The following is a 20,277-nucleotide window of genomic DNA, read 5'->3' on the forward strand; positions in this document are numbered from 1 at the left end:
AGGTTGCAAAAATGCATAAGGTATGTGAAGCCTGTCAGTTTGGAAAACAGGCAAGGAAACCATTTCCTAGACATGTTCAAGAGAGTAAGAAGCCATTGGAATTAATCCACTCTGATGTGTGGACTACTAAAGCTGCATCTATTGGAGGCTGTCATTATTTTCTCACTTTTATTGATGACTATAGCAAAAAAGTTTGGGTGTACTTTATGAAAAAGAAAAGTCAAGTTTTTTGGCATTTCAAAACTCTTAAAGCTATGGTTGAAAAAGAAACAGGCCTGCAAATAAAATGCCTAAGGTTAGATGGAGGGGGACAGTACCTCTCAAATGAGTTTGCAAGATTCTTACAGGAGTATATCATAAAGCAGCAATATTCATGTAGTCATATCCCACAACAAAATGGAATTGCAGAAAAAAAAAACATGCATATTGGAGAGGTATCTCGTGCCATGCTCAATGAAAAAGACTGGCCACTGGACTGAGGCAGTTGCTACAGCAGTCTACATAATGAACAGGACTCCCACTGCAACAATACATGGCATGACTCTAGAGGAGAGGTATACTAGTAGGAAACCCGATATTTCTCATTTGAAAATTTTTGGTTGCATTGCCTATGTTCATGTGCCAGATGAGTTGAGATCCAAGTTGGATCCAAAAGCTGAGAAGTGTATCTTTATTGGTTATTCTCTGCAGCAAAAAGGGTATAGATGCTATAACCCTTCTACTCGTAAGTTTACAGTGAGCAGAGATGTTTTTGATGAGATGAGTAGCTGGTATAAACCAGTAAATGTGATTGATAATGTAGATACACAAAATGGTAATGCTGCACATAATTCACTGCAGCAGTCATAAGATATTAGTGGACCTGGAGCATCCTCTAGCAGTGGTTCATATTCTTCTCCATGGACAGGCAGATTGAGATCAGGAGAATTTTCTCAAAGCAATGCAGATAGTGGTATGCAGGTATCACGAAAAGGAAAAGAGAAGGTAGATTAGCCCATGTTTGGTGTGAATGCAGGTCACTCTTATGTGGATGGTGAATCCAGTGGCTTAGAACAGAGCATTGATGATGAGTTGGGTATTCCTTCTATTGTTACACCTGGAGTAAGGAAGAACAGGGATGTTTTGAGAGCACCTGGGAGTGAACCTAATTTGCGTAGGTCTACCAAAGCTAGGTATCCTGTGGATAGGCTGAAATATGATGGATTTACAGCCATTCACTATGCCTATATGGTCAAAGTGATGCAGGAACTAGAACCCACTTCTTTTGAGCAAGCCATGGGAAAATAAAAATGAGAGAAAGCCATGGATGAAGAAATGGATGCCTTGGAAGCAAATGCTACATGGGAATTGATACATTTTCCTAAAGATAAGAATGCAATTGGTTGTAAGTGGGTTTATAAGGTGAAGCACAATGCATATGGTTCTATGAACAGATACAAGGCAAGATTAGTAGTCAAGGGGTATGCACAAACATATGGCATTGATTATGAAGAAACATTCAGCTCGGTTGCAAGGATGGCAACCGTAAGAGCAGTCATTTCTATGGCTGCATCAAAGGAATGGTCTTTACATCATATGGATGTAAAGAATGCCTTTTTGCATGGTGATTTGCAAGAAGAGGTATATATGGAGCAGCCACCAGGTTATGTGCATGCTGTTCATCCTGAGTTTGTTTACAGGTTGAAGAAAGCCTTGTATGGCTTGAAGCAAGTACCTAGAGCATGGTCTGACAAGATAGGACAGTATCTTGTCACTATTGGCTTTCAAATTTCCAAGGCAGATTTCTCACTTTATGTGAGAAAAACAGAGAAAGGTATTATGCTACTTGTCATTTATGTTGATGATTTGATTATGACAGGTGATAGTGATGAAGATATTTTTCATGTGAAAATGCTATTGAAGCAAAAGTTTGAGATGAAGGATTTCGGAGAGCTACATTATTTATTGGGCATTGAGGTGATTAGATCACCAAGTGGGATACGGCTCTTGCAGAGGCAGTATGGATTGGACATGTTGTCCAAATATGGGATGACAGGCTGTAAGCCTATTTCAGTTCCTTTGGAGTAGAATGTGAAGCTGAGTGCAGATGCAGGTGACCTTATGGAAGACCCTACTATATACAGATGCATAGTAGGAAGTTTGATTTATATGACTATTACCAGGCCAGATTTGAGCTATGTTGTTGAATTGGTAAGTCAGTTTATGCAGGCTCCAAGGAAACCGCATTTGGATGCGGCCATACAATATGAAGTCCACATTGCAGTATGGACTATTTTATGAGACTGGGGTTCAGATACAGCTGCATGGATACACTGATGGTGATTGGGCTGGTAGTATTTTTGATAGATGATCTACCAGTGGATATGTGTTCTCCTTTGGGAGTGCTATAGTCACTTGGAGCAGCAAGAAACAGCCTACAATTGCCTTGTGGAGCACAAAGGCTAAGTACAGGGGTGCAACAATGGCTGCATGTGAGGTAGCTTGGTTGCATAAGCTACTTTATGATATGCATCAGCCTATAGATGGGCTAGTTGTCATTTATTGTGACAACATGAGAAGTATACACATGGCAAATAACCCAATCTATCATGCTAGAATAAAGCACATTGAGGTGCATTATCACTATGTGCAGGAGAGGGTTTTACTAGATCTTATTGATCTAGTTTATGTCAGCACAGAGAATCAGGTAACTGACATATTCACGAAGGCATTGGGTGCAGAGAAGCTGCACAAGTTCAGAGACCTGCTTGGTGTGCAGGAATTTGGGATTGAGCTTGAGGGGGAGTGTTGAGATATCGAGCTCCACTCGTGATATGTCAGGGTGACCGTTGTGCATTTATGTCACCGACTTGTTAGCTATAGATGCGGTTGGTACACCACCCATGAATAATAGCTAGATGACAGCTATCCTTATCTACTCTAGTTTGTGGCTCAGTTAGTATGCCACCTTAGTTAGTTGAGTTTGGTTTTGAGACCCATATATAGAGTTCTTCTATTTCTATGTACCAGAGTTCTTTTTGGCTTACACAACTAAGAAGAGGAAAACTGTTTTCAGCCTCCACCTGTGTGTGTATTCCCCCATTGTGCAAGCAAGAAAGCTACAAGTGAGACTCCTTCCTTCTCTCCCACAATCTTGACACCTTATACCTTACCATGACTAGGCCTCGTTTTTATCATTGGTATTGTTTTCTCTAACAAGTTTAGATCTTGTTTGTATTAGATAGTGGTTCTTCTTTGACAAAGTTCGCAATGACATTTCACGTTTGAGTGTAGGAGAAAATGATGATACCTAAAGAAGCACAAAAACAAGGCATAAAACATCCATACATACACCATATCTTCTTTTTTTATGGAGAAAATAATAATCACATTGTTTTAAAAGCACCAAAATACACCCTACATGAGGGGGACACATCCATCATAAATAAATGGTATACATAAAAGTGTATATGCATGCATTTGCAAAGAGCTAGAAAGAATTAAAATGTGAAGGCCAAAGCCTTACAAATACAAATGTATTTTAAAAATAATTCAAAGAAATCAAAATATATTGAAAGGACGTTTGTATCTTTTGGAACAAATGTGGGCTTACGAATACAAATGTATTTTAAAAATAATTCAAAGAAATAAAAATATATTGAAATGGTGTTTGTATCTTTTGGAACAAATGTGGGGTGGACTGTAGGAGTGGTTTTTGTGCCTCTTTCTCCCCCTTCTCTCAACATTCTCACATTCTTCCTTTATGGTGCAAAACTTCCTCTCTCTCTCTCTCTCTCTCTCTCTCTCTCTCTCTCTCTCTCTCTCTCTCGTGCAAAAAGATCTCTTTCTCCTTTCCTCTTTTCCTATTGTGAAATGGAGATGGGCATATCTACTTAAGATGATGAATTCATTTGTTGTTAAGAGCAAGATTTGTGGTTTCTCTCTAGTTTCAAGATGAATGAAAAAGCTACAAACATAGGTTTTTTGTTTTTTGACCCTAATTTTGTGTTTATTTCTTACCATGGGGTCTGCCTTCGACAAAGATGATAGTACCATTAGTGCACACTGAAGGTTGGCCATCCGACCATTGTTTCTAATGATTATGATAAGTGTGGCAACAAGACTAGTAGTTAGATCAATTGAAGGATTTGTCTCATTGAGGATGAGATTGAATCTCTAGTACTCATTGTATTCATTTGTAATATTCTAAGTAGACTAAATTTTACATATATTTCCTTGTTTATTTTGACTTACCCTATGAATATATGCATGCATTAATTATCAATATATTGATGATGAATCATGTATGTTACATATGGATTGACCTATTTGTGAGTTTGAACATTGGTACTGAAATTCAAGTACATGTTTTGGCAAGTTAGGGATCTTCTCAATCAAGATCTTATTTTTTAAACTAGTCTTTATGACCTCACATATATCCATTAATAGCATATATTCTAGTGGTGTAAGTATTTCTTTGTTTATAGCTTTGCAAATTTGTTTACACATTATCCTACACATGATATTTGTCTAAATTCATGTCATCATGCACATCTATATGCATGCTTAAGATCACATCAAAGTCTTTCGAAATGAACACATAAATAGATGCACTTCAGAGTGCATCCATGCTTTCATTTTGTTTTAGTGTGCCAGTGAAGTCTACTATTTGGTATGCCATGATTTACCACTTGATTGGCATTATTGGCAGCTTGCTGACACTCTATTAGGTCTTGAATTGTAGTCTTGTATGGTTGAATATATGATAAATGCAAGTACTTTACATTGTGCTCTAGTCCTTTGTGTAGTGAACTAAATCACACACACACACACACACACACAATGCATGTGCTTTGCATTTATGTACTCAATTACAATATACAACCAAGATTTGAAAAATTGATAGTGACCTAGAAAGCATGTAAATTTTTTTATCATGGATTGGAAAGAGGATAGGATTATCATGCAGTGCACAATCCATGGATTGAAATCACATAATATACCATTCATGTAACATAAAAGCTCATATTCTCAAAAAGGGAATCTTAAAGTGTATCTATTAAGCAATTTGTTGATACTCTACCTAATTGTCATACTTAGATTGTTTTTTGTGCTCATTTGTAAAGCTGAAGTGTACATGTAAATACTCACACTTTCAATTTGCACCGAAACAAGGTTAGATACACTTCAACTCCCACTAAGAAAAGGATCAATTCACATGCAAGAGAAGGCACCCATTTCCATAGTGCATAAAACAGGCTTAGAGCCAAGACAAATTGACCCACGCGAGTCAATATTATTGAAAATCAGTACATGTAGCTATGAAAATTGACAAGATGGTTTGTTTCTAAACTTGTACGGGTCGACAAAGTATCCACCCTCTACAAATTGAGGATACTCCATTTAGTCTCCAAGGTAAACATAACACGGCACCTTCCAGTTGGTTTGTATTCTCCTTTCTTGCTCTTCTCAATATTCTCTCTCCTTAAACAAAGGCTCTCTCTCTCTTTGTGATTTTAAAGTCAGAAAAATATGCATTAACTATATAAACACCATATTGGGGATATATGGGAATTTCCCATAAGTTTAGGACACGTGGTCAAATCTTTGGATTTTTTATAACTTGAACACTATAACTCCAAATCCAATTCTCTATAGCTTAATAGATTACATTTTTCAAGAGCTTTCCGATTATAGGTCACATCATATGGTTTTAAGAAACTTATGGATATGTTATCCAAGTGTCATCTTTTTAGTATTCAAAAAATAAGAATCGGGAGACTTCCAAACTTACTAATATTGTGTTTATACACAAAATCTTGGGCCTATGCGAGAATGAATCTCCTTCATCTATGATTAGAGCACATGCAAGTCAAGAGACTTGCACATGGCTTGGCTGTTAGTAACTTGACATGTGTTACTAAGCTATATCACCATACACTACAAAAGAACTCTTTACATGCTACAAATTAGATGAACCTCAAATGTATTATTTAATAAGAGATAGGCTACTAACAAGCCACCTTTACATAATGGAAGACGGTCCACAATCATATGTGAACTTATTTAACCCAACGTACATGCAATTGTAGGTATCTACATTGCAAACATCAAAGAAAAACCAAAACTTAAATCTCCTTTCACTCCAATAAAGAGGCCCCAATTATTTCTGCGGCAACCAAAACCTAAGATCACTTGGAAAAAATTGAGAGGAGCTGCGCAATATATATATCATTGATCGATTGCTAAGTATAGATGAGTTTGCACTCTTGGACTTCTGTATCAGGTTCTTGTTCAGTTACGCCATGCCCCTCCTTGGTAGCTTCTTCAGTTACATCATGATCATCCTTGGTAGTGACTAGCTTCTTGACATCATTGACATGATGTGATAGTTTACTTCCAGTGTTGGTTATTTCGACACTGCTATAATCTACGCCAGAATACATCGAGGAGATTGGATATTGAAACACTTCACCAGATTGGAGGGTAATCTCCATGGTCCCTTGGTAGGGTATTGTGATATTTCCTCTTCGGGTGGTAGCTTGGAGGGAGATCCATTGCCCTGGTGCTAGGGTGCCGGATTGGTCCCAGCTAAGGGTGCGAGTCTCCTCAGTGCTGCTTGAGTAGCTTCCTTCAACATTCACTTTCCATCCACACTCTGCTTGCACTTCTATAACATTGGGGATCCCTGCTTTAACACTCACATTGGCATGTAGCTCTATCCCCGAAGTGAGTGTCCATGATGATGATACCTTCACTTCTCAATTTCCAGAGAATGACCAATCTTTGGAAATGGAGCCTGTCATGATGCACAAATAAACAATGATATAATGTTAGAGATAAATGGAGAAAATCTAAGCCTCTAAGCCCATATTTTTACTACAAACCTAAGCCTCTAAGCCCATTATTTTTAGTGCAACTCCCTACAAAAGGGTAGGTAACTAAAGAGTGCCCTACGCACACTCAACTATTTATTATATACAAATTAGAATAGGTGGTGCAGCGGACGTCCTTTACTCCCATATTCATAGAGTCTAGTCCCCCCTCACTGATAACCTGCCTCAAGAGTTGCAAGGATATTCAGCACAGAGTCATCACCATGAGCATCCTTAACGGTGCTTGGTCAACTAGTTTGCAGCTGCATTATTCAAGTCACTGTATATACCCCCCGACCCCCATAGTTTTCCCCTTCAACAACATTCAACCACAAACCGTGTACAATTTAATTTGCTCAATTATGTCAAGTACCTACCTGCATTGTTGGAGTCATTGTATGAATCAAGTGTGACGGGAACAATTGAAGCGTTTTCCAACTCCAAAGTAGGGTAGCTTACATTGATCATGCGAGCATAGGCTATGGACTTTAAAAAATAGAACCCCAAGCAATCAATATCCGATCCATCTCTTCCCATGATACCCACACAAAGCCCAGATGCCACATCGATGGGGTATTCCTGCTTTAAGCTCCAAGATGTCATGTGATGGAAAAATGTGCCTCCTGTCGTGGTAGAGAATCTAATGCCTCCACAACGTGTTCCTGAAAAAGTTACACAATTGTTATTATGATGTAGAAACAAAATATATAACGCAAACATAAACATGCATGCATACGCACATGGATGAATGCATAGCTATATGTAGTTCTGAGACATATGTAGATGCACGTACTATATATATATATATGTGTGTGTGTGTACGTGTACATGTAAATAAATGCATGCCCAAGTGAGAAAGGTAGTTTCGAGAATAACGATATATTGCTCTTAAATAGGAAGCCGAATAATGCGGTCCTAATCCTAACGCAGAATGAACTATACATTAAAGGCTTATGCATCAGTTCAGCGCCTTAAAATAAAGTAGTCAATCCCACATAGACGAGACTTACGCGATGCCTTAGTAGTTGTCACAACAACCGAATACGACTGTGACAACAACTGTCACAGCACGACTAGTGCGACGACGACGATGGTTCCTAGTGCTATCATATCTAGTTATACCAGCATCGTCGATCAGGCATTGCACATGCTTACCTCTACCGTTGCCCCACAAAGACAAACGGCTGATGCGCTCGCCATCCTTGAACTCGTACTCCTGGTAGGAGCTCTTGGTTTGGCCGAACGTGGCTGGGCTGTCGGAGCCCGTCATCCAGATCCGGATGCCTCGCAGCGTCGTCGCGCCCGCCCACACTCCGATCTTCCTCAAGATCTTCCCGTTCCCGCTCTGCTCATAACGAAACGACGACCCACCGCTGCCCCCAATCACATGCACGGGTGTCTGATACACCGGCATTTTCAATACCCACCAGCTACAGCGTCTGCTCGGATGCTAATTCTAATACCTCCTCCTCCGCCGGCGCTGATCACTGACGTCCCTGCATGCACAGCGCAATCATCGGGCATATAAGCTGTCGATTGACCACCAAAGCATGCAATCGGACAATGTACTAAGTACCAATTATATTACGTACTATGCACTGAATTACACTAATGGGGGGCTTCACAAGCTTTGCCTGCGACTTCGATCTACTAGCTGGTTCAATACTAGTGCATGAAAAACATACAACTGACAGGTGTCGTGGTCTTGCACAGGCAGGGGGTGTGTATATATAGATGCCGCCGAAGAACCAAGAGGGCTAATAATGGATATGGATGCCACTGTGGTTGTGTCACATGCGGAAACAAGCAGCAAAACTCGTTAAGACACTGAACCGTCTCTGGAAGCGGCACACGACATTATTGTTTTCTAAATACTAGTCATTCTCCAGTTCGTTAAAGCGCGGAATTGACGAGGCCCTTATCTAAAATTTCCACATTCAACGCCCTCGAGGGCCCACGACGAAACCCTTTTCCTACGGAAGGACTTCCGACGCTGCGACGCTCTCTAGCTGTTTTCCAAAACCGCGGTTCGTATAGTCCCCTTGTTTTGCAAGCAAGCTGTTCTGATCAGCCCTCGGATTTAAAGAAACCGCTGACTCAATCTATCTCAAAACTGGGGGAAGTGAGTGTATGGGTACATGTTGATGTGCCGCCTCCGCACGCGTGCTGCAAGTTGATTTATCGTGCCCTCAAATTTGAAGGGCTACCCAACTTTTCATTTAGAAGGTCTTAGAGGAGCTCTCCTTTTCTTTTTAAAGAGTTTGGAAGGGCATATAACTATTTTTCTAAAATTTTTACCTTTCATTTGAAGGGTAATATATCTATCACCCTTCTCTAGAAGGGCAAAAGCCCCTTTGAAGGGTGTTGCAACCTTCAAATTTTAGGCATGAAGTCTCATTGAGATGTTTTTATATAGCCACTGTTTTTATATAATTTTGAGAAACCATCCTATGCAAGGACAACTTTGTATCCCATCATCTCTTCGGACTACAGAGTCGTGGGAGCACTCTGGTTCCCTTCAGTTATGTTCCCTCAACGGGATGCAATGACTTGCTTCCCTTCCTCAAATAAACAATTTCCAACATCGGTTGTGCACTCACAAGAAACTATAAACCATTTTCTATATAGGGAAAAAAAAGGAAAATTTGTCAATGACATTTTCAAATAACTACAAAGAGTCTAATATAAGAAAAATCAAACTTTACTAGATTGTCAATCTAGAAAGATAGTTTCCAATACATTAAGATTTTTTCTAGTTGACTTATTACATAGAAAGTTTTTTTTTGGGTTAACTTACTATATAGGAAGTTTATTATCATAACTATCTACATAGTAACTTTATCAAAAAAGTTACAATATAGTAACTTCATCGAAAAAGTTACCATATAAAAAATTATAACATGTAACATCTATGTAGTAACTTTATCATACAACTTAGCATATAGTGACATGATAAAATCTCATAGAATGATATTTTTATATCTTTGAGATAAATAAAAATAGAAGAATACTTGATTTAAAAAGCATTTCTAACAGAGTAATTAAAGTGAATAATAGAATTTTTGTCAATGTTTACTATAGAAAATAACATATTGTAATGTGAAATCCAAATTATCCCTATTCTACTACATGAACATCAGTTAAGCTATAACTTCCAATGATTGTATCTTTGACTATAACTCGTCTTTCGTACCACGAGCCACTGTACTATAGCCTTTTCTCATGGTATCTACATTATCCTTTGTACGATTCGTAGTGAAAATGAGACCTCTCTTGATCATGTTGAAAGTGGATTTTAATGGCATATATAGCTCATCTACCGTAGCAATATCCAAATACTTTAACAAGATTGTTTCTTCATCCACCTCACTCAACACACTATGTAATTCTCCAAAAATAATTTTAGTAAAAACAATTTATATTTACCTATTTAGCAATACACACATACACGAAATAAACACAACACATATAACCTGAGATGATTGGCCTTTATCAAGTGTCTTGGCATAGCTCGTAGCTAGCTGCACATCGGAGTTTTCAATCCCTTGTTAAGTATCATAAAAGGGCTATGTTATCAAAATAAAGACATCCATATTTATCTTAAGAGACACTCAAAATACCTTGGATTTATTATGATTCTCTATATCCCTTGAAGCTTTTTTCTTCTTTTTCTTCATGTTATATTTCATCTTTTTGCTCCATTAAAAGATTTTTAAAAATCAATTTAAAAAATAATATTTAATACGAATTATAGATATAAAGAATAAGGCATGCCTAATTACCTTTGGGATTCATTTGCTTTTTCCATTTAGAACTATGACATTATTTGCTAGCATAGTGTTCTCCTCAATCTATAATTTTAAAAAAATAATAGTCTTAAATTACAATATGATATGTATTAATATTTAATTTTTACAAAGCATTGAAGATAACTAACCTGTGTAGCATGTATAAGAAGGTCCGTAAATGATCTATAAGACTTGAGTGTATGATTCTTAGAAGAAAATAAAACATATTAGTAAAATAGCCTAAAGTTTTTATAAAAAATAATTATGAATATCATGATGTCTGTAAGTATCAAAATTCTCATCATTTTCTGTGTGATTTGAATCATGCTGTGTATGTGCAGGTAGTTCTAGATGATAGGCATCCTCCCCTATCTCTATCTTGTTTAATAGAAAACTCAATAATCAAATAAAAAGCATAGATATTTCAAAAAGTAATGATAAATAACGTGCATCATAGTTTTATTGACAAATCTCTATTGTGCCGCATACATTATCATACAAACCATCATTTTTTCCTTGTTAAAAGCTTGGGATTGCTATGATGTTTCTTAAGAAAATATAACAACAAAAGTACAATTTATTTGTCAATTGTCCTTCGTGATGAGTTAGTTGATGACATTCACCGAGGCAAGCCACTTACACTTAAAGAAGTTAGAAAGTTATCATTGTAGCTACATAAAATATATAATATATCTCACTCATTTTATATACTTTTAAGACTTGCGCTTTTGCCAATTCTTGCTTTACATCCTTGAACGATACTTAATGCATATCACTCCAAACCAATAGACTATTAAGGGACAATAGATTCGTCAATGGCAATGTCCTCTCAACCATTGAATTAATAAATTGTTGAGATGACAAGCTCAATACATGCGGACATTGATAATGGACCGCCTGGTTAGATGGGTCCAGACGTCTACACTTAGCACATTGCAGGCCCCGTTTTAGGCATCTGAGGCCGTTTCAGGCCCTGTTTTAGATCCGCAAGGTTGCGGACAGCTGTTTTAGGGTACATTGTGACTTCGACTGTATTGAACGAAAGTGGGTGCACAAGTTACAAATTTCAGATATGTAAGTTCAAAGGTGTTTACTAGCGAGTAAACACAAGGTTTATCTGCAAATTGGTTGCAGATTGCATGTATTGTTGAGCAAACAGTGAAAAAGGCTGTCTGGTGTATTGTTGTGCACTACAGGTCAAGGGTTGCAGAAGATTTGCTTGCTATTGGTATTAATTTTGTGATAAAGGCAGAGAACAGTGGAAGCCCCATCATTGAGAAGCTCGACAAGAACAACCACCCTTCATGGAAGTTCTGTGTCACGAACTTCCTTATTGGAAAAGGCCTCTACGAGTTTATTTCAGGTGAAAAAAGGAGCCGGAGGTGAGTGATCCTCCAACTGCAGAAGAGACAAAGGCACGGAAGGAATGGAATGCAAAAGATAAAAAGGTCATGTATTGGTTGCCTGCAGTAATTGACAATAATATGCTGGGACATATTAGAAATGCAGAGAATTCATATGTAGCTTGGACCATACTTGAAAGTATGTTTTCTGTAAATACAAAGGCAAGAAAGATTCAACTCAAGCAAGAGCTGAATACATTGAAGAAAGGGAAGATGTCTATCAATGAGTATGCACTGAAGGTAAGGAGCATTGCAGATGCATTGGCAGCGATTGATGCAATGCCCGATAATGATGATTTGGTGTCGTCTACCTTGGGTGGACTTAACAACGAAAAGGCTTGGAAGTCTTTTGTAACTTCCGTATATGTCAGAAAGCCATTTCCAAATTTTGACGAGTTGGTCTCCCTTATGATCACTAAAGAGATCAACATGCAGAGTGAGACATTTGAAAGAAGTGGTGAATAGGTCCAGGCTTTCTACTCCAGTTCAGGAAGGGGACGTGGCAGGTTCTCCTCAAGAGGTCGTCGTATAGGACGTGGTAGTGACAACCAGCAAAACAGATTGAATCAGCAATTTGGAGATATGCAGGTTTCAAGAGGTCATGGTAACTTTAGAGGCAGGGGGAGATTTAGAGGAAGAGGTGGATGGCAGAACAGAGGTTCTAACAACTCTGGTATTGTGTGTCACTACTGTGGCAAAACAGGTCATATTGCAGCCCAATGTTATGCTAAGAAAGATGATATCCGCAGTGGTAAGTTGCAGCAAGGTAACTATGCATCGTCTTCACGACAGAATGAAGACAAAAATGAACGTCTGTTTGTTATGCAGCATATGCTGAATGCTGTTATAGGAAAGGGAACACATGATGATGTTTGGTATGTTGATTCAGATACATCCAATCATATGACCAGCCATGCAGAATGGTTTGGAGAGATGTAGGATTTGCAAAATGCAGGTTATGTGCAGGCGGGTGATGATTCATGCCACCCAATTTCACATGTTGGAAAAGTTCCCTTGTCCTTGCATGATGGTAAGACAAAGAGTCTTTTAGATGTATTACATGTGCCATCTATTACAAAGAACTTGGTGTCAGTCAGTCAGATGGTAGAGCAAGGGCTGAAGTCAGATTTAATGCAAAGGGTTGCTTTGTAGAAGACTTCAATGACAAGTGCACGTTAGTTGCAAAGGAAGTAGAGTTGGACGTATGTTTACTCTGGATGCTGGAATTCCTACTATGAATGCTCCTATGTATGCTAAAGGAAAAGGTGTTGTTGTAGACATTGAAATTTGGCACAAACGCATCGGACATGCAAATGTACAAAGGCTGAAATTAATGCAGTCCAAAGGGTTGGTTACAAGTTTGCCTACATTTAGAGTTGCAGAATTTCATAAGGTATGCGAAGCATGTCAGTTTGGTAAGCAGGCAAGACAACCCTTTTCACATGACAGAGATGTAAGCAGAAATATCCTTAATGTTGTGCATACAGACATTTGGGGGCCTACACAAAATGTATCTCTTGGAGGCAATTCATACTTTGTCACATTCATTGATGATTGTTCTAGAAAGTTGTGGGTATATTTTATGAAGGAAAAGAGTGAAGTGTTTGAGCACTTTAGAACTTTCAAGGCTGCAGTTGAAAGAGAAACATGCTTGAAAGTAAAGTGCTTGAGGTCAGATGGAGGGGGAGAGTACCTCTCGAATGAGTCCAATGATTTTCTGAGATCTCATGGGATAAAGAGACAGTTCACATGCAGATATACCCCACAGCAAAATGGGGTTGTAGAAAGGAAAAATAGGCATATTGCAGAAGTTGCACGTGCCTTGATGGCTGAAAAGAATATGCCTAAGTATTTTTGGTCTGAGGTTGTTCATACTGCTATTTATATTATAAACAGAACCCCCACAGCTACAGTTCATGGTATGACTCCTGAAGAATGCTTTACTGGCAAGAAGCCTGATGTATCGCACTTGAAAGTGTTTGGGCTGCATTGTGTATGTTCATGTGCCAGATAAGTTGTGGAAGAAACTGGATCCAAAGGCTAAAAAGTGTATTGGATACTCTTTAGAGCAGAAAGGGTATTACTATTATAGCCTTGTCACATGTAAGTTCACAGTGAGTAGAGATGTCATCTTTGATGAAATGAGCAATTGGTATGCATCTAGTGGTGATGCATTGGATGATGATGATGATCATGACACTCATGTGCAAGCTGAAAAGCAAGAATCACAGACTCTTAGTGGACCAGAGACATCATCTGGTAGTCCTTGGTCTGGGAGACTAAGGAGTAGCTCTACATCTTCAGGTGCATCTAGTAGCACTACAAGTAAAGAAAAAGGAAAGAATAAAGTGTCAGATGGCATTGATGCAGTTCTTGATGGAGACTCCAGTGGCTCAGAGAGCTTGGATGATGAGCTTGGCATTCCTTCAGTGAGGACTCCAGGTGTGCAGAGAGCACGCGTCAATGCAAAGACTCCATTGAGTGATCCAGTGGTACGTAGGTCTAGTAGGGTGAGATACCCTGTTAAAAGATTTGGTTTTGAAGGTTATGTAGCTCACCATTATGCTTATATGGTGAAACTAGTTGAGGATGTTGAGCCCACTTGTTTTGAGGATGCTGCTGGTCATACTCATTGGGATGCAACAATGGATGAGGAGATGGTTGCATTAGAGACCAATAAGACTTGGGATCTAGTATCATTACCAAAAGGCAAGAAAGCTATTGGATGTAAGTGGGTTTATAATATTAAGCACAATGCAGATGGTTCTATTAGTAGGTACAAAGCTAGGCTGGTTTCAAAAGGCTATGCCCAGACATATGGCAAATATTATGATGAAACCTTTAGTCCAGTTGCTAGGATAGCAACTGTCAGATGTGTGATTTCTTTGGCAACAGCCAAAGGTTGGAGGTTGTAGCAAATGGATGTAAATAATGCCTTCTTACATGGTGATTTGCAGGAAGAAGTGTACATGGATCAGCCAGCAGGTTATGAAGATTTAAAGCATCCCACATATGTGTGCAGGTTGAAGAAGGCACTCTATGGGCTCAAGCAAGCACCTAGAGCATGGTCTGACAAGATCAGAGAGTATCTTGTCAATATTGGCTTCTATGTTTCTGATGCTGATCACTCACTTTATGTGAGAAAGGGAGATGCAAGTTTGGTCATCATAGTCATCTATGTGGATGACTTGATTATTACAGGTGATAGTGATAGTGGGATTGCTGAAGTCGAGGATTTTTTGAAGAAGAAGTTTGAGATGAAGGATTTAGGTGAGCTAAGATACTTCCTTGGCATTGAAGTGATCAGATGTGATGATGGTATATGGTTGTCCCAAAGACAATATGGCTTGGATATGTTGTCCAAGTATGGTATGACAGCATGCAAACCACTTTCAGTCCCATTGGAGCAGAATGTAAAGTTGAGTGCTGATGTTGGGGATGAGATAGAAGACCCTACTATGTTCAAGAGGATAGTGGGAAGTTTGATCTACATGACCATTACAAGGTCAGACTTGAGCTACGTTGTTGGTCTTGTGTGTTAGTTTATGCAAGTACCTAGAAAGCCACATTTGGATGCAGTCAGATGCATATTGAGATATGTGAAGTCCACATTACATTATGGACTTTTCTATGAGGCAAGTGCAGATGTACAGGTGTTTGGATACACAGATGCAGATTGGGCTAGTTGTATGTCTGATAGAAGATCTACTAGCGGACACATGTTCTCTCTTGGTAGTGCAGTAGTTGCTTGAAGCAGCAAAAAGCAATCTATAGTTGCTTTGTTGAGTACAGAGGCTGAGTATAGAGGTGCTGCTGTTGCAACATGTGAGGTAGTATGGCTGCAAAAGTTATTGGATGATTTAGATGTGCAGGTGGAAGATGCAATTGTCATTTATTGTGATAACATGAGCAGTATACAGTTGGCTAGGAACCCTGTGTTCCATGCCAGGACAAAACATATTGAGGTACACTACCACTTTGTAAAAGAGAAGGTACTAGCAAGTGAGATTGACTTGGTAATTGACATCTTCACGAAGGCATTGGGTAGAGAGAAGCTTCAAAAGTTTTGAAGCTTACTTGGAGTTGCCAAGATGTAGTTGGGCTTGAGGGGGAGTGTTGAGATGACAAGCTCAACACATTTGGACATTGATGATGGACTGCCTGGTTAGATGGGTCCACAGGTCTACACTTAGCACGTCGGTGGTTATTATGACTCTCACATTCCCACTGACTCATTACTTATTATATTCAGGTTGTTACACCTATTTACAACTGGCATAGTTATAGCGCCAGTCGACTAGTGTAGTCAGTTATGCATTGTTTAACTTAGTAGGCCACTTTCCTTTATGTTGTATCTTATCTATACTTTGTGTACATTGTAAAGTGTGTGGAAGAAGAAGAAGAAACTAGCAAGAAAACGTTTTGGCCTCCATCTCTCTTCTTGTCTCTTGAGTGAGCTTCCCCTTGTGCATTCTGTGTGTGTTCGGCGCAGCATCTTGAGCAAGTCCCCCCACCACGCGAATCTTGACATAAATCATCAATAATATCCGACTAATGACAAAAAGTTATGCACTTCTTTAGGAATACGTAGCGGACTCATAGTGACGATACCCTTTATCTTTTTAGGGTCGGTTTGCAATACTAGTCAAGCTAACCACATGGCCCAATAGTAATCCATAGGGCACTCCGAAGACACACTTCCTTGGATTGAGAGTAATGTAGAATTACTTGCACAGTTTGAAAATTTTCTTGGAATGATCAGATGTCTCTTCCTAGTGGTGACTTCCCCTAGATCATTAATAAAAACTTTAAGCTCCTCTGGGAAAATATCACCAAAAGTTTTATCAGCTATACATTGCCAAGAACTTGGCATTTCATAATCCAAAAGCCATAACACAATATGAAAAGGTGCCAAATACAATGATAAATGCCATTTTTAACTTATCTTCCTCTGCGATAGCCATTTGGTTATAACCAGTGAAGCAATCCATAAATGAATAGATATCCCTACCTACTAATAACTGATTTAGAATGTGATCAATAATTGGTAGCAGATAATAATCTTTGACTGTCTATTTATTGAGCTCCCTAAATTTTACACAATGTAGGATTTTATTATTTTTCTTTTTCTTAATAACTATGTGCAAACATCACTCCATGTGCTATATAGGAAATATCATGCTAACCTTATGCAATTTTTGTAGCTCCTCAAATAGTCTATCCCTTAGCTCAAAAGGCATACGCCTCACTTCTTGTCAAACAATATGGCTACCCTCCATGGGAATAGTATGCACAGCCAGCAAACTAGGAGGAATATCTCTCAGCTGATTGTAGCTCCAGGCAAAAATATCACTAAGTTGTTGGATCAAGGATACGTAGTCCTTTGTCTCTTGTCCGTCATTCAACATACTGAGATCTAACTCAATGAGATCCACATATCTAATTCTATCTTGAGCTATCACCTCATTCAGAGTCACTTGATAGACATCTTCTGCAGTGGACCTCTCTCTTGATTCATTGATTGACAAAGTCTCATTGCCAAAAGGATCCTCTAATACATCTAATTCTATCAAAGACAAGGGTACTCTCTCACTTTGATAAGATTCAGGATATGCATATACTATTACGCATCTAGAACCTCTGCAAAAAATCAAATGACCAACGGGTATATCAACTTGACAGCCAAATTGCAAGATCCATGGCCTTCCTAATAATACTTGATAGCTTGGTTGCCCTACAAACCTAATAACCCTAAAGTCCAAAATGTATTCCACATTAGCAATAGTCACATGGAATTTGGTAATGCAACCTTCTTGTTTCCTTAAATTTTCACCAACCATATGGAGAATTGTGGAGGTATCCTTTTGGATTTCCAATCCTAGCTTTTTCATCAATTCTGAACTCATAATGTTGATGGAGGATCTAGTATCCACAATGGCATAATCCACCAATATGGCATTAATATATGCTGCCACCCTTGGCCAATGCTTTTCAACATGTTCAAACCAGTCATATCCCACACAGACTATTCCCAAGGGTTTGATGATATACCCAATGCGAAGGATCTTCTTAAACTCTTTACGCACTCCTAGAGATAACTTGACCAACTGTAGGAGATTCACATTAGGCTTTACCTCACAAAGAGAATTTTTGGCTAAGTCAAATTCATGATAATTAGAAATGGTTGTCCTCTCTTGCTATACCATTCTTTCTCTTGGTTGCTGAATAGGCTTAGATGCCTCTTTCTTAGCTTTTATCTTCTTCTTTGGCAGCTCCTTATTGGAGTCACCTTTGCCATCAATAGCTTTTAGAGGACCGGATTCCACATCAGGGTTAAGAACTTCTATTCCCTTATCATCTGATTTAGGGTTTCCACAATAGGTTTTACATTATCCCTATCGCCTTCTTTAACCTTCTATCCTTTTGTAATGGCTCGTAAATTGGAAGCCTTAATGGTGTTGCCACGCACAGCTTCGAAGGTTAACACCACTACCACTAGGCAACTCTTGTATGATAGCTTTTCCTATCTATAATATTTGCTTTGGTTCCTCATCTTGCTGAAGGTTATTCCCTTGTGCTCGATGATTAATTAGACTTGGTTTCCTACTTCCCTACTAGAGAGAGTCGATCTTACTTCATCAAGTATTAGCTAGATGGCCAAACTTCCCACATATGTCGGATTTGACATTAGGTAAGTTTCTAGAAAAGTGCTAACCACCACACTACTTATAGCTAAATCTTGATGGACCATCCTCTTTAAGATGTCAATTTTCTATCAAGTTTTGTTGCTTCTTTAGGAAATTAACATCTATTGCTATTTGTCTATATTGTTTCGAGAAGCCTTGATCCTCTTTTACAACCGTCATTGATGCCTCCTTTGCACTTCCTTGTTCCATTCCTTGCATCTTGTCATGAACAGATATCCATTTCCTCTCAACTCATGTAAACAATGATAATGGCAAGAGAGAAAGACTGAAATATGAACTTTTCATACAATGCATCTAATCACACAAAATTTGGAGCAATCTAAAGCGAAGAATTACAACATCTCTTAGGCCCAAGAGGAGGAGACATGATTCCAACAAGTGCAAAAACTAAAATTTTAAGGAAAAAATGGGGCGCTGAAAAATATTTCCCCCCCTCCCCCCTTCATTGAGTTTTTTTTTAATTAGCTTCTTTAAAGCTTTATTAACTTACAACCTACAAGAAAATTGGTTTACTCCTTCATGTTCACACTAACCCACAAGTGATTTTAAGTTGAATGGAGGGGAAAACGACCTTGGATTTGCAATTTGACTAGATGAGCAGATTTCTCGCATCGAAGTCTATTAGCTTGGCCTCTGTCACTTGCTTTTCGACTTCCGAATTAGGTGGTTGCTTCATAACACCAAACCTTGTAGCCATTAAATGGGGTGCCAAAATAGACTCTCATTGACGAACACATAATTGTGTTGGACTCTTGGCATCGAAATGCACCTAGGAAAACTCCAACTCCTTGATTCATGATCAACATATTTTTTGCCAAAACTGTCTCTTTTATGGATCTCGGGCCACTTTTGCACTCTAAAATTCAACTCTCAATATGATTTTTGTATGCTTCGCTCTGCATTTGTCTTTGTGATTGGAGAACATTGTTTTAGCACATTTGTATCATAACCCTTTAGCATGCATTTCCCTTATATTATCACTAATGAGGTATTTTCTTTGAGTAGCACTAGCCCGAGTTTGTCAAAAGAGACTGCATAAACAATAGGCTGGCACACTCACTAAATCATTCACTGCATTACTTTTTGACATCAAGTGACACATTGACTACATCATTGTTTGCATCATTTGGTGCATTACTCCTTAGGTCTTCTATGTTCTTAATCAAAACATTATCCCTAGGTATGGAATTTTCATGTACATGAGTACTTTTCGTTTTGCATTATCTTTCAAATCGAGATAGCTCTACTCTTCAATGTGCATCCAAACAACCATGGAATGGTTGAAGTGGTTGAGATACTTTAATGTACCCATAACAATGATCATGCTAAATTGGTTGCTCATACGATTGCTCCTCATGGTTATACCAATGCTCATGCTGCTCATGCCCATGATAATGTTCATACTACTCATACCCATGATAATGCTCATGCTACTTCTTATAATCATACTAGTGATAATACACATGGTGTTCATGGTCCTTAAATTGACTACACCTACACTCATCCTCATCCCAAAGAATTGCTT

General features: G+C 38.6%; 1 pseudogene across 1 annotated transcript; it reads right to left on the minus strand.

The window, feature by feature from the left end:
• Nucleotides 1–5,948: 5,948 nt before the first annotated feature.
• Nucleotides 5,949–8,724, minus strand: LOC148008724 (uncharacterized; annotated as a pseudogene). Its single transcript, XR_015689968.1, has 4 exons — nt 8,447–8,724; nt 8,010–8,350; nt 7,232–7,516; nt 5,949–6,778 (listed from the first exon to the last, which is right to left on the minus strand). The product of XR_015689968.1 is annotated as an uncharacterized LOC148008724 (transcript).
• Between the last annotated feature and the right edge of the window lie 11,553 nt (nt 8,725–20,277).

The sequence above is a fragment of the Lygodium microphyllum genome, unplaced genomic scaffold (genome assembly GCF_053477565.2).
Source record: "Lygodium microphyllum isolate KBCC unplaced genomic scaffold, Lygodium_microphyllum_v1.1.10 scaffold_69, whole genome shotgun sequence".
Classification (NCBI taxonomy): domain Eukaryota; kingdom Viridiplantae; phylum Streptophyta; class Polypodiopsida; order Schizaeales; family Lygodiaceae; genus Lygodium; species Lygodium microphyllum.